Source organism: Rhea americana, unplaced genomic scaffold (genome assembly GCF_003343005.1).
Source record: "Rhea americana isolate MKP2758 unplaced genomic scaffold, rheAme1 scaffold_51, whole genome shotgun sequence".
Lineage (NCBI taxonomy): Eukaryota > Metazoa > Chordata > Aves > Rheiformes > Rheidae > Rhea > Rhea americana.
This window is the reverse complement of record NW_028186657.1, coordinates 2400920-2413127: the sequence shown is the minus strand read 5'-3', so window position 1 is coordinate 2413127 and position 12208 is coordinate 2400920. Positions and strand designations below refer to the sequence as shown.

Genomic DNA, 12208 nt, shown 5'->3' with positions numbered 1-12208 from the left:
TGAGTCTGAGTGAGAATCAGGTTTGCCTATAGAGATGCAGTACTGAGTCCTTTTCATTGCCTTTGGGTGCCGTTTGGAGGGTCAGCTGCAAAGGGGAAAATGGATCTACCCTGTGTTTCTTGAAAGACTTCATGCACATCTGGAGAGCTGACAGATTTGGGATTTCAGAGACACCCATCCGGGTGAAATCAGACCAAGAGTAAAGAAAAGTGAGTTTTAGTCAGATCTGGTTCTTAGCTAACTTTTATACTTGGGTAAGTGGATATCTCTATCTTTTAAGTCTTCCCAAAGCAAAGGAACAAAAAGCATGAACACTCAAACTGACCTGACCTTAGCTGTTYTGAGGAAGATAGCAACACTGTTTTGGCCATAGGACAAATGTAGGAAGAAATGGTGTCTGGACACRCTGTGGACAGAGGACGGAGAAGACAAGAGGGATGCAATCTGACTGTTCTTTTCCTCRGACAGTACCCTCCTCATTTCCCCTGTGTTTTCTGCCAGGCTGGGAGCAGCATAACTATTCTCTCTCATGAGAGCAGCTTCGTGGAAGGTTACTATCAGCTCTGGTCAATGAGCTTTTGGTACACACTCACAGAGCTGATTCCTATGCAGAGCTGGATCCTCCCCTCCCCCAGTGCACACGCTCCTGCTTGTTGGGGAAAATGCTTCTGTTGTTTCAGTCAGATAATCACCCCTTCCCTTGCAAGTCGCAGCATGCTCCYGTGCAAACATACCAACAGCACATTTCAGCACAGTAGATGCCGAGACTCAAAGGCCAGACCCACAGACCTGCTCTCCTTTTGCAAAAGGGAAACAAAAATTGTTTGACACTACAGGAGGTAACTCTCCACCTGCCTTGGGGTCCATCAGATCTCAGCATGCCAAGTGGACTTTTTCTGCAGGTTTGGGGACAGCCTGAAAAATCAGGTCAGGCACTGTGGGAGGGCAAGAGGATCTAGGACCACTTAGGAATCACCCTGTAATGTGTCCATCACAAGGCTGGCTGCCCACCTTGCCACAACAGTCATTGTGCCRTTTAAGTCCTAGCTGGGTCACCTCACTTAAAAAGTGCCAAACTCTCAGCAGAGATGATAAAGGGGATTGCATCATTGTGCGTATTTGAGCCCTTCTAGCTGGGGGCATGAGGGTTTGGAGAAACACCCCATTGCCAGATCTCACCAGTGCTGCCCTGACTGCCAGACCCACGTGGCACAGCCCCATGCCTGCTCCCACCCGGAGGAGGCTGGCTGGGAGCTCGACTGCAAGCTGAGGAGGCAATGCACAGGACAGAGCTGGCTCCAGCAGGTGCCTGAGCCCAAGCATGGCTGCAAAGGGCACATGTTTAGGAGGATATTTTCTGTCTGAATTGGAAGCTGGGCCTTCAGGCATGTGTTCAGAAGGCACGCAGGTCTGGTCCCCAGGGCAGTAAGTAGGTATAGCAGTTAGGTCCCTATAACAGTTTCTTGTCAGTCCAGGGAGGCCTGTGGTGATTTCCCTAACCCAGCCTGAACACACTGCTTCTCTTCAAAACACTTTGCATGCAGCTAATCCACAGCAGAATGTCTCAGGTTTATCAAATGGCGATCTTMGGAGGAACCAGGAAATGAAATCTCTACCCTTGATTAGAGGGAGAAAGGAGCATCCTTGCCAGAGAAGCGATGGAGCTCTGACACTCTCCAYGCACTGGGAAAGGACCTGTCGTAGCTGTCAGCATGAGCTCCCAGCAGTGGGATGCAGCTGGATGAAACATTGACACCAGCTAAACGGGCTTTTGTTGGATTGTTTGATTTACTGCCTGATTGGTGTGAGAATGGAAGCACGGGTTGGACAGGACTTGGTGCAAAACCAGACATCACGCATGGCTCTATGCTCCTTTATTCCCTGAGCAGCTCCCCTAGCCAGGCTCTTTAGTTGCAACAAAAGGTAACCCTGCAACCTGCCGCTTGCTGCAGGAGCAGGAAACATTCCTTGAGACAGAGTCCATGGCATTTTTCTTCCAATTCTAGCCTGGCTTCAGGTTGAGGAAGAGAATGGAGAAGGCAGAACCAGCCAGTTACCATCCGTTCTCGCTCACCACTGATGGARCACTAACAATTGGACCTCAGAAGAAATTCTCCAGTTTTCATCTCCCTTCCTGGATCACTGGTGTAGTAACAGATCCAAATGTGCTCTAAGAGCCCACAATTGCCTTTCTATGGAAGGCAGCATCAATCTTAGAGTCCTAGTCAACTATAAACTGAAGATTTTGGCATCCTTTCTCCATAGCTAGAGTGCCACTCATGCTGATGCTGTGATTTAATCGAGAAAGGCAATATTTTTTATTAAACTAAATGGTACATTGGGAAAATAGGTAGACTTTTGGGCAATCAACCTCTTCTTCAGGTTAGGACTCATGTCCCCAAAAGCTTGTCTATTTTTTCCATCTATATGTGTTGGTCTAATACGTTATGATGTTTCTCTGCTCCATAGCCAGGGAGCAAAGGCCTCCCTGAGGACTGAAACTCTGTCCCCTGAAGCCCTATTTTTACCAAACAAGACGAGTACAATTGTATATTGCTGTTGTGGAAAGGAAGACCCAGTGCCCCAGTCTGCTGGCAATCAGGTAGAGCTTTTGCACTTGCTGTGAATTTATGTATGTTCTGTAAGGTGGTGGGGTAATAACCGCCCTTAACTTATGCCCAACCATTCTACAGATTCTGTCTGATATGTAACAATACCATGAGCACCTGCTTCCTGAAACAGCATTTCAGCAGCAAAGTATGGTAAAGAAAAGGAACTGAAATAGGGCTTCTGTGACTACGTTGAAGAGCAAAGAGAATGTAAAAAATGAGACCTATCTTGTGGGTGGTGTGAYGGTCTCCTGCCTTGCTGAAAAACAGCATTTCCAGCCTTACTAGCTGAGAGTTGACAGATTGCTACACTAGATGAGATCAAGTCCCCAAAGCTCAGTGTCTCCAGGTTGCCTACTGCTCCAGATGCAGGCAARAGAAACAATGCACCTGGCCAGTTACGAAAGGATCCAAATGCGGGGAAATGCTGGCTCTTGTAGCAATCAGCTGATTCCCTAAAGTCAGAGATTTGATCACTTGTGCCTTGGTGTGTCCAAATATAATAAATGCATTGTTCTGAGCCCTGCCTAAGACCCGTTGAAATCTAGCCACCAATAYCTGATATTCTTGCCTTCCATGGCTGCAAGAAATGCAACTGTGTGAAGGATCTTTTCCTTTCATTATTTTCAAATGCACCTCCCACTGCTGTTACTGACTGATCACCTCATCTTCTTTGATGAGACATCTTGAAAGGATCTGGTTTGCAATTTCAAACTACTACTGCTACCACCTTCATAATGCTGAAGACTTCTTCAAGTTCTCCTGCAAATCGTCTTGCTAAACCAGCTGATACATTCAGAAAAATAGACAAGCGGGGCACAAATAYACAACTGAATTTGTGTGTCTTCTCATTTAGTCCAAGCTATTTCTGAAAAGCCATGATCAGCTYGAAATCAAAGTCACTTTCCAAGCACAGCTAAGACTCACTTCACATTTTACCTCACCCCAAGCCACTTTCACAGTTGGCCGCAACAGCTTCCTCTTCCAATGTTGTCAGGAGAGCACCCAACACAAGAACAAGATGAAGACCAAAAGCTAATGGATCAGTTGCCAACCCCAGCACTCTCTCAAGGCAACTTCTGGCAAGTCATTAATCTCCCTCTGCCACAGCAGCCTGTACAGATAACTCTACCATATTGCTTTACTTCATTGGAGTGTTACTGGGATAAGCCCACGAATGCTTGGGAGATGATCAGAGACATTAGGAGGCAGAATACAGGCTGGAATACAATGTAAAAGACTTCCGTCATCGTGCTTCTCACTGATGGCAGCAGGGTGAATTCTGATGGATTTACCAGATTGTTCTCACTCAGCTTCACTGACAACTTCAAATRGTCCAATACCACAGGTCACCACCTTCAAATCATTTTGGACTTTCACCATGAAATCAAATGGATTTTCCCATAGATTGGTGTCCTGTGATTTAATTCTCCAGTGTCTAATCTGAGGTAAAGTCCAGTCAAAGCTGTGTGTTCGGCTGGACTGTTCATAACCTATCTGTCCAGGGGATTCACTGGAGACTAGTAAAATGTGTGTCTACACCAAACATTTTTCTTTAACGAGGACCCTAATGGGGTCTGTCTCTTTCTGCTACTTGCACCTCTGTTCACTTCTATCATAGTCCTCTGCATGGATCCTGAAAAGGAGCAGTTAGGCACTCTTCAGACTTTGAAAGTGTCCAGTTTTCATAGTTTCTGTCTGGGGGCTTTTCCTAAAACTATGCAGAAAGCTTTCTGGTCATTTCTTTACCAAAAACATCACTGAAAAAACCCTTCTTATAAACTCAAACTGTGATGTCCTATGATCTACCCTCACATGTATCTGTCCAATTCACCACTGCAGTCTGAAGAAGGTAAATTAGGATTTCCTGAGGGTTGGGGAAAAAAGAGGAGGGGCAGGGAGGAGGGAAGGGGCTAGGACAAGAAGAGCTGCAGCTACCCAAGGATGGTCCATGCTCCAGGCGATGTGACAAGGAGCATCCGCAGCAGGATCCCTTCTCCTATGACCAGCAGGGGCACATTCCCGCAGCCAAGGTGCATTAGCCCCAATTCTCCTGCTCCTGTTTTGCAAAGAAACCTCCCCCAAAGCTCTGGTGCAACATTTGGTCTCATTGTGCTGCCATCTCTCCTTGCTGTTTCCCTCTCTTTTCTGCAATTCCTGCCTTTTCAGGACAGAGACCTCTTTTCATCTTCTGCCTGTACAGCACCGAGCACCCCAGGGCTTGTTGGCAGGAACTGGGGCTTCTGGGAGCTCCCCCAGTGCAAATAACAACAACGTTCAAAGTGCTTCTCTGCATGCAGCTGCTCTGAGGGCAGATTCAGGTTTCCCCCACCCCCTTCTCCCTATCCCTCCTTGCAACACCCACCTGGCAGCCGGATAAAAACAATCTTTGAGTTTTTCAGGTGTGTTGGAGGGATTTGCCTATTTGCCTCCCGCCCCCCCAACTCCTTGCAGTTGAGGTCCTGGATAGTTAATCTAACAGTAAAAAGGTCTGCAATTATTTGGCTCTAAGGCTTGGGTCCTTGCCCAGCTCTGACATACATACACACACACACACACACACACACACAAGTTCACTTCTCCAGAGAGCGAGCAAGCGATGCCTCTCCTCTTCCTCTTCCTCCATTCAGTCACGGAAGGGCTGGCTCTTCGGCAAGGGAGTTCCACCTCCTGCAACTTTCTCCCTCGCTGCTCTCAACCTGTGCTGCCGGAGTTTAAGACAGCAATATCCCTCCTTGCAGGAATTTCTCCAAGCCTCTTCCTTCGATTTGCAGACACCATGGATCCCCAGCAGTCAGCAAGGTGCTGCCGTAGGAGATTTTCAGCGGTGAGGGCAGAGAGGCAGTAAATTTCAGGAGAGGTCTCTCTCCTGTTGCAACAGGTAAGGCATGCTGCTTGCTGGTGTGGGAAGTCAAAATGACTCAGGGAGAAGTCTGTACAGCATGAATGGAGGAAGGCATGGAGGATGAAGAGATTTAGCCATGAAAGTGCTTTTGCATGTGAGTAGCTTTTATTGAAAGAAGCTCCAGCCTTAATATCAGGCTTTGGGATGAGAAGGGAAATCCTTTCACGTTCTCTTTCTGGCAGCCCAAATGAGGGGGGTTATGGAGAGAGCCAAGGAAAGCTTCAGCCGTGCTTGCACAGAGTTTGCATCCGATCTTAGCCAGACACTCTGGGAAACTTTAGCAAGCTGCAGCCAGTGCAGGCAGATGGGGTCTGGCTGGCCTGAAACCCATGCTGCTGAGCAAGGCAGGCAAGGAGGGATTGAACAGAAAAATGTGCCAAGTATCTGCAAGGGGAAGGTTTCCTGCAGGAAGCATACCTGTGCTGGAGTAAATGGATGTGTTGYTGAAGGAATAGTGATAGCGTCTGGCTGCAGACTCATTTGTGCGCTGTGTACAACTTCACTTACTGAGGCAAGGCTGTACCACTTCAAGCTCTTTCTCCCCAGTGTCAGCTCCAACAAGGCTATTCCTTTAGTGTAGACAAGGCACTGGCATTTCACAGCATGTGCAGCAAGACTAGTGCTCCTTGCTCACCCTGGACCACAGGCACCTGATTCTTTGTTCACTAACAGGTGTCTGATGGCGAACAAAGATGAAATCCCCCAGTAAATCCAATCTCAGTCCAGGGCATGCAGGAATTATTTCCCTTGCACATGTGTGGTGCTGAGAAAAGACAGCAAAGGTGGCCTGGGCAGGTGAAGTAAAATGGGCCCTTCCAAACAGTAGTTATCAGAGAATCAACCTCCTTGGGGAATTAAGGGCCGGCTAGGTGTAATGCAGTGCTCCAGAGGGGCAAAGATCAGCTGTCAGACAGCACAGCTTGCTTCAGAGAAAACTCTCTTTAAACAGCTGGCTCTAACTCAGGTTTGCTGCTGCAAGGGGCTGAAAGTTTGCTGCATGTGTGGAAACTCCACGGTCTGGTGGATCGAGCGGGGCAGGACGAATACAGGCAGGCTGAGCTGCAGCAGATGGGCTCCCACTTCTCCCAGGCCAGAACGGCTCAAAGTGCCCCGGACGCAGGCAGGAGGGCTAGCGCTCCGGGAGCCCTCTCCATTCCCTGCCGTGCGGCGCCCCTGCACGCCGAGGTGCGGCAAGCGGGCATGGGAGGCAGAGGGAGCTGCCAGGATGCACAGCTCTCCAGGCTGTCAGCCAGAGGGACCTCGGAGTTTATCGGAGCCTCCGGATGGAAAGCAAACAGGTCTCCTGAGGAAGGCTGGGCTGTCTCGGTATTCGGGGAGGCAAAGTCACTGAGCTTGGTATTGTGCTCCCTTATCATCTCCTAATATGCAGCGCACCTCAGCTTATCTGGAACAGTTCAGGGACATCCGCCTGTCTGATAAGTGTTGGGGTTTTCAAGGGGCTGGGTAGGCAAGAGGTTCCTAGCCCAGCCAGCAGATTTTATTCACTCTGATTCTCTGCCATCTGCTCGTTGTGCTCTAATGTGCTCTGTAACATTGCAAAAATGAACCTGACTGCCCCGCCTGTGGAGGGCAGAGCACACAGCAGCATCTAGTCTTCCAAGCCTTTCCCATTAGTTATAGCTCGTTTAAAACCCGAACGCTCACAGAAACCAGTGTGTCTCCTAGCCCTACAAACTAACAAGCATCATTCACATACGAAGGGAGAGTTCAAAGGAACGTAACACCTGGAATCAAACATGTGCTGGAAACTAATACATTTTGCATCCTACGCTTCTGCCAACTGCTTCAAGGCGAGTCCTAGAGGACTGTTCTGTTTTTTGCCATATGTGGAGTATGCAAATATGGTTCTAGCAGTGGGCTTTCTTCAGTATCATGCACAAGCATAAGAGGATTAAATATCCTCATCCTTTTATTTTTTTTTACTGAGTTGGCAGGAACGGTGCTCCATTGTCTATTAGCAAGGTGATTTGCTGAGCAAGCAATTTTTCTCTCAACCACAGTTTTTCCTTGGCAATGGGGCAGGTACTGGTTTATTAGCAAAGAAACTTTCTTTCCTAATTCTTGGAAGAAGGCGCTCCAGGGAGTGGCAGGCTGCAAGGGTGGTTAGGAAGGTCTGTAGCTCAGAAACGAATAAGCAGTAGGTTTGAAATAAACCAAAGGAAATATTTTCTTTTTCACAGAGGGCATGATTAAATTCTGGAACACATTGTCACAGGATATTGCAGAGGCCAAAAGTATACTTGGCTTCAGATAACATTTCAATACATTTGGGATGGATAGCTGCATTGGAGGTTATTTAACACAACGGCCCAGGTACAACTACCACTCCAGTGGTGTACTTATACTGATGCTTGAAGGTGGGAGGGCAGAGTGGGAAAAGGACTGTGTTACACATACTTTGTTTCCTAAGCTCATCACGAAGCAGTCAAAAGGAGAGAGACGATACAGAGCTGACTGAACACAGCTATTTTGATGTTCCGGTATAGTGGGAATATTTTAGACTGATCTTTGGTTGCACTTCCAATAGATGCCATAACTTCATTAACCTGGGATATGTTATTTATGCTATGAGTAGATATACCGTACGGCACAGCTTGGAGAGACACTGCAATACGTGTGCACGCAGCACAGTGTCTGGTACTGGTACAATAGAAATAGTGTGAGCAGCATCTGTGTATATCTGCCTGCTCTGCAGAGATGTTGCAATGACAAGATCTTTCAGAACTATATTTCTGACACACAGACCAGAATGAGCGGTAGTGCTGTGTGCTGGTATTGTAACAAGAGCCAACAAGGACACACTGTGGCAATGAGACCAGCCTAGGCAAACATGCCTGTCTCAGGGGTTAATATTTCCTCTGCTGAGACTGTGAGCTCTCCAGGCCAGGGGCTGTCCTTGTATCAGCTTGTATCACACCTGGTGCAATGGGACTGAATACTGTGGCTATAAAAATGAGCAGAAAAGGCAGTGGGCAGCAGTAGCCAGGTTTCTGGAGGGCAATCAGCCTCCAGCTGAACCAGCTGAAGGCTTTATCTTTCATTCCATGAATGTCTGCTGCAGTGAATTTCTGTGGCATAGCTAACTGCATCCTGGCCAGTCATCCTTTTCTAAGTAAGGATGATGCCTTGATCAACTCATTCTCCATCCTCTGTGCCCTTTCGCTGCCTCCAAACATGCAAGAGGGACTGGCAGAATAGCTCAAGGCAGACAGATGGTAACAGAGTCAAAGATGCRGCAGACAGAGTGGAAGGCTCGTCTCACTGCTCATCTTTAAGGAGCAGAAGGGAAAGACCAGCAGGGTGCTGGGAAGGGGCCTGAGCAGATCTTCGTATCAGTGCAGGAACACATCTGTGAGTGAATGTGAACTGCCTACTGGAGAGAAAAAGGCAAGGAAGGAGGCACAGTGGCCAGGGCTGCGCTACAGGGCAGAGCCAACCCAAACATTTCCTATCCTGCTGTGCACCAGGGCTCCTCTCCTACACCTGGAGGTGCATGTGGTCCCTTGACTGTCTCCGTGGACATAACCTTAGCTCTTTGTCCCAAGATGCTCTCAGACTCCTTCTGAACAATTTTTACCTATCATAGGAAATTGCATGTTCCCCTCAGGGAATGGTGGAAAGAGCATCAGAGGACTACTAGGACTCAAATGATCTAGTCTGTGCTCTCGCTGCAAACATCCAAATTGAGTCAAGGACCAGATGAGGTCTCACTGGTTCAAAATGCTCTGGTTTAGAGCCCTTCAAACACTAGACAGAACTGCTGCTATCTCAGAACTGAGATAGGAGCTGAGTCCAGATCAGAGGATGGGTTCACTGCCATCACAGCTTTTGTGGGTCAGATGGGAGTTGTATACTGGAATCCCAGAAAGGATCCCATAGGCTTTAGAGCATCTAAATAAACAGCTGTTTCATGAGGAGCAGAATTCATGAAGCATGGTTGCCTAGGGCTCACTCTCTTGTGTGGATTCTCTGATGTCTAATAATTGGGTTGGGCTCACATTATAGCCTTTTCTTCCAGTTGTGAGTCCTAATTTGGATTTCTCTCCTCTCTCCTCCAGATTTTCTGAGTTGTGCAAACCTAATTCTCTTCAAGTCTTTACCTATCTAGTTAAATTTGTCTGAAACTCGCTAGTAGCTCCATAAGTCAGCAGGGAATACTGATGGTGTCATATCACATGGCAGGTTCCCTCAACAGACTGATGACAAGGGAATGATTACCAGTGCAAAATGGTTTGCATCCCAGGCATGAAGAAAACGTGAAGGTTTCACTATGGGTTTTAGCAGTAGCTAGCAATCAAGAAAGAGCCCAGTATCCCTTGTGGGCTCTTGCAGCCTGTGCTAAAGATCACAGCATGTCTGCTGGACCTCCGTAAACCAGCTAGATTGAAGTGACAGAGGTATATGGCTCTTGTCTCTTTGAGCTTCTGTGGGAATTGAACTCCCTGAGAGAGAGGTACACAGTCCTTTGAGCAGCATGGTCAGGGCATGCTCATCTGAATACCTGGCACGCTGCAGCTGGTTTGTGCAAACACATTCGGGCTGCTGTACCCTAGTCCATGGCTCCTGGACCCCCTAGTACTAGTAAGGAATTCCCACCAAGCTCCCTTCCCACCAGCACTGTCCTTCTGCAGCCCCCAGACCTTGTTTCTCTTCAACTCAGGCAGTGTGTACCCAGTTCCCTTCAGAGCCATAGGTGGGATGTGCAGTTTCCTCCCTGTCTCCTGGCCATCCTAGTTGCCATCCTTGGCCCAGAAGATAGGTATCACTACCCTGACACCATCCCTAGTTATCTATGGAATATGGCAGCTTCTGGGCCATGGATGGGATTTACCCACTGTTCCTGGTTGCCAAGGAGGGCAAGGAATGATCAATAAGGAGAAGTGAGGAGGAGACAAGAGCAGATCTTCTCAGGGGAGAGCAGAGGAAAGAGATTAGAAGTGATGCATAAGGATGCACCCCACTGCCCTTGGCACAAGCAAACCAACCTCCCAGAAGCCATGCTTTCTCTGGGAAAGGAGCCAGAATCAAGGCAGAGCCAACACTAGTGAGGTTTTTGTGCTATGGGGGGGCTGGCACTGCAAGCAAGAGCTGCTGAATGTCTGAGGTAATGCAGCAAGGTGTCGTGAAGAAGAGTGGACCTCAGTTTCGACCAAAGGGTCTGGGAGAGCCTGAGTCTCTCCCTCTTGCTGGAAAATGCTGGCAGGGTTGCAGGGGACACCAGGTCAGCCTGAAAGGGAGACTGGAAATGCATTGCTTTGTATAATGTGGAATTCTCTCCCAGACTCAGAAGTACATGTGCCAGCAGCCCCAGGGCTGCAGCTAGGCTGTGATCACTGTCACACACGAGGAATCCCACAGGGGAAGGGGGCACCTACAGAGCTCCAACCCAGCAATAGCAATGCCAGGAAAACCAGCAATTATCCTGCTCTCAGACAGGGTAGCTACAAGGTTCCCTCATCTCCCAGGCTTTCTCCAGTGATTCCAAATCCTGATCTGAGTGTTCCACAGGGCCCCAGAGCCGTGCTATTAAGTCTTACTCTGGAGTAATGTTGCAATGCCAACAGAGATAAAGATCGCTGACCCTTATACCTCTACAGGGAGCTCAAGCCTGTTCAATTTCTTCTGTGTCTAACAGATGAGCTCCTGGAGGATTATAAGAACAATGACAGGCAAAACTCAGCTACCTAACATACCTAGACAGGCATTACTTAGCATGGTGTTGACAGTAATACAAAAATTAGGCTTTTTCTGGTTCCTCACAGAGCATTGAACAGAAATACACATCATGGGTGTAAAGGTGCTGGGAGAGAGCCTTTGGCCTCATGAGCAAGCTGTTGCTTACTAAAGGACAGAGGATGGCTTGGAGATAAAGACACACGGTGCCTGCTTGCTCTGATGCAGAAGCAAACTGGGGAGAGCATCAGGACATGTTCAGAGCAGCAAGGATGGGGCAATAGGTGAGATGTCCAAGGAGGAAAGAGGAAAGAGTTGGACATGAGCAGCAGGCTAGGGAAGGCCAMGACGTAATGGAGAAAGATGCCCTTAGAGCGAACCTGAGTGTAAGTGTCCACTAGGGCTGAATAACCAGCACAGCTGTGATGACAAAAGTGACAAAGGCTTTCAGCCGTATGTGAGGGAGGAGGAGTTGGATATTAGGGTAATAAACACTTGTTTTATTAGCTATATAGCGAAAGCCACACTTTCACTACTCAAGGCCAATTTGCACTCCTGTAACTGCTCCACACCCTGCAAGTCCAGCTTCCTCACCGCAGAGGCAATATCCCACAGTGCTCCTGCTGCCAGCCCTGAATGGTGGTCTCAACTGGGGACTGCTTACAGTGCCCACTGGCTCCAGCAGACTTGGCCCAGGGGAAGAAGAGCTGTGCCAGAGCAGAGTGTTTTTTACTCACTTCKGCAGCAGTGTGGTATGACCAGAGGAAAGCAGTTTCCAAGTCCTGCATCAGGACTATCTTCCTCTAGCTCCCACTAACCTACCMCTGGTTGCCAGGGCTCAGCTTGCCCCATGCAAGTTGGTACCTCACAAGCTTCCCCAAAACTTTTTTCCAAGAAGGTAAATGACCAGCAGTTCCTTTTAGTCTCCCCTTAGAGGCTTYCAGAACCTCAAACCAGGTTGAGCACCCAGGGGTCTGCCTGGCCCAGTGGGTAGATGAAG

The 12208-nt window shown here is 48.3% G+C and overlaps 1 protein-coding gene across 1 annotated transcript in view; it reads left to right on the top strand.

Annotated features, from left to right (window-relative positions):
• The first annotated feature begins 5202 nt into the window (after positions 1 to 5202).
• The window catches only part of FAT2 (FAT atypical cadherin 2), a 61422-nt gene continuing 54416 nt past the window's right edge, over positions 5203 to 12208 (top strand). The window contains exon 1 of the mRNA XM_085317917.1: positions 5203 to 5490. The gene's annotated coding sequence lies outside the window, so the exon portion shown is untranslated. The remainder of the gene's footprint in view (positions 5491 to 12208) is intronic.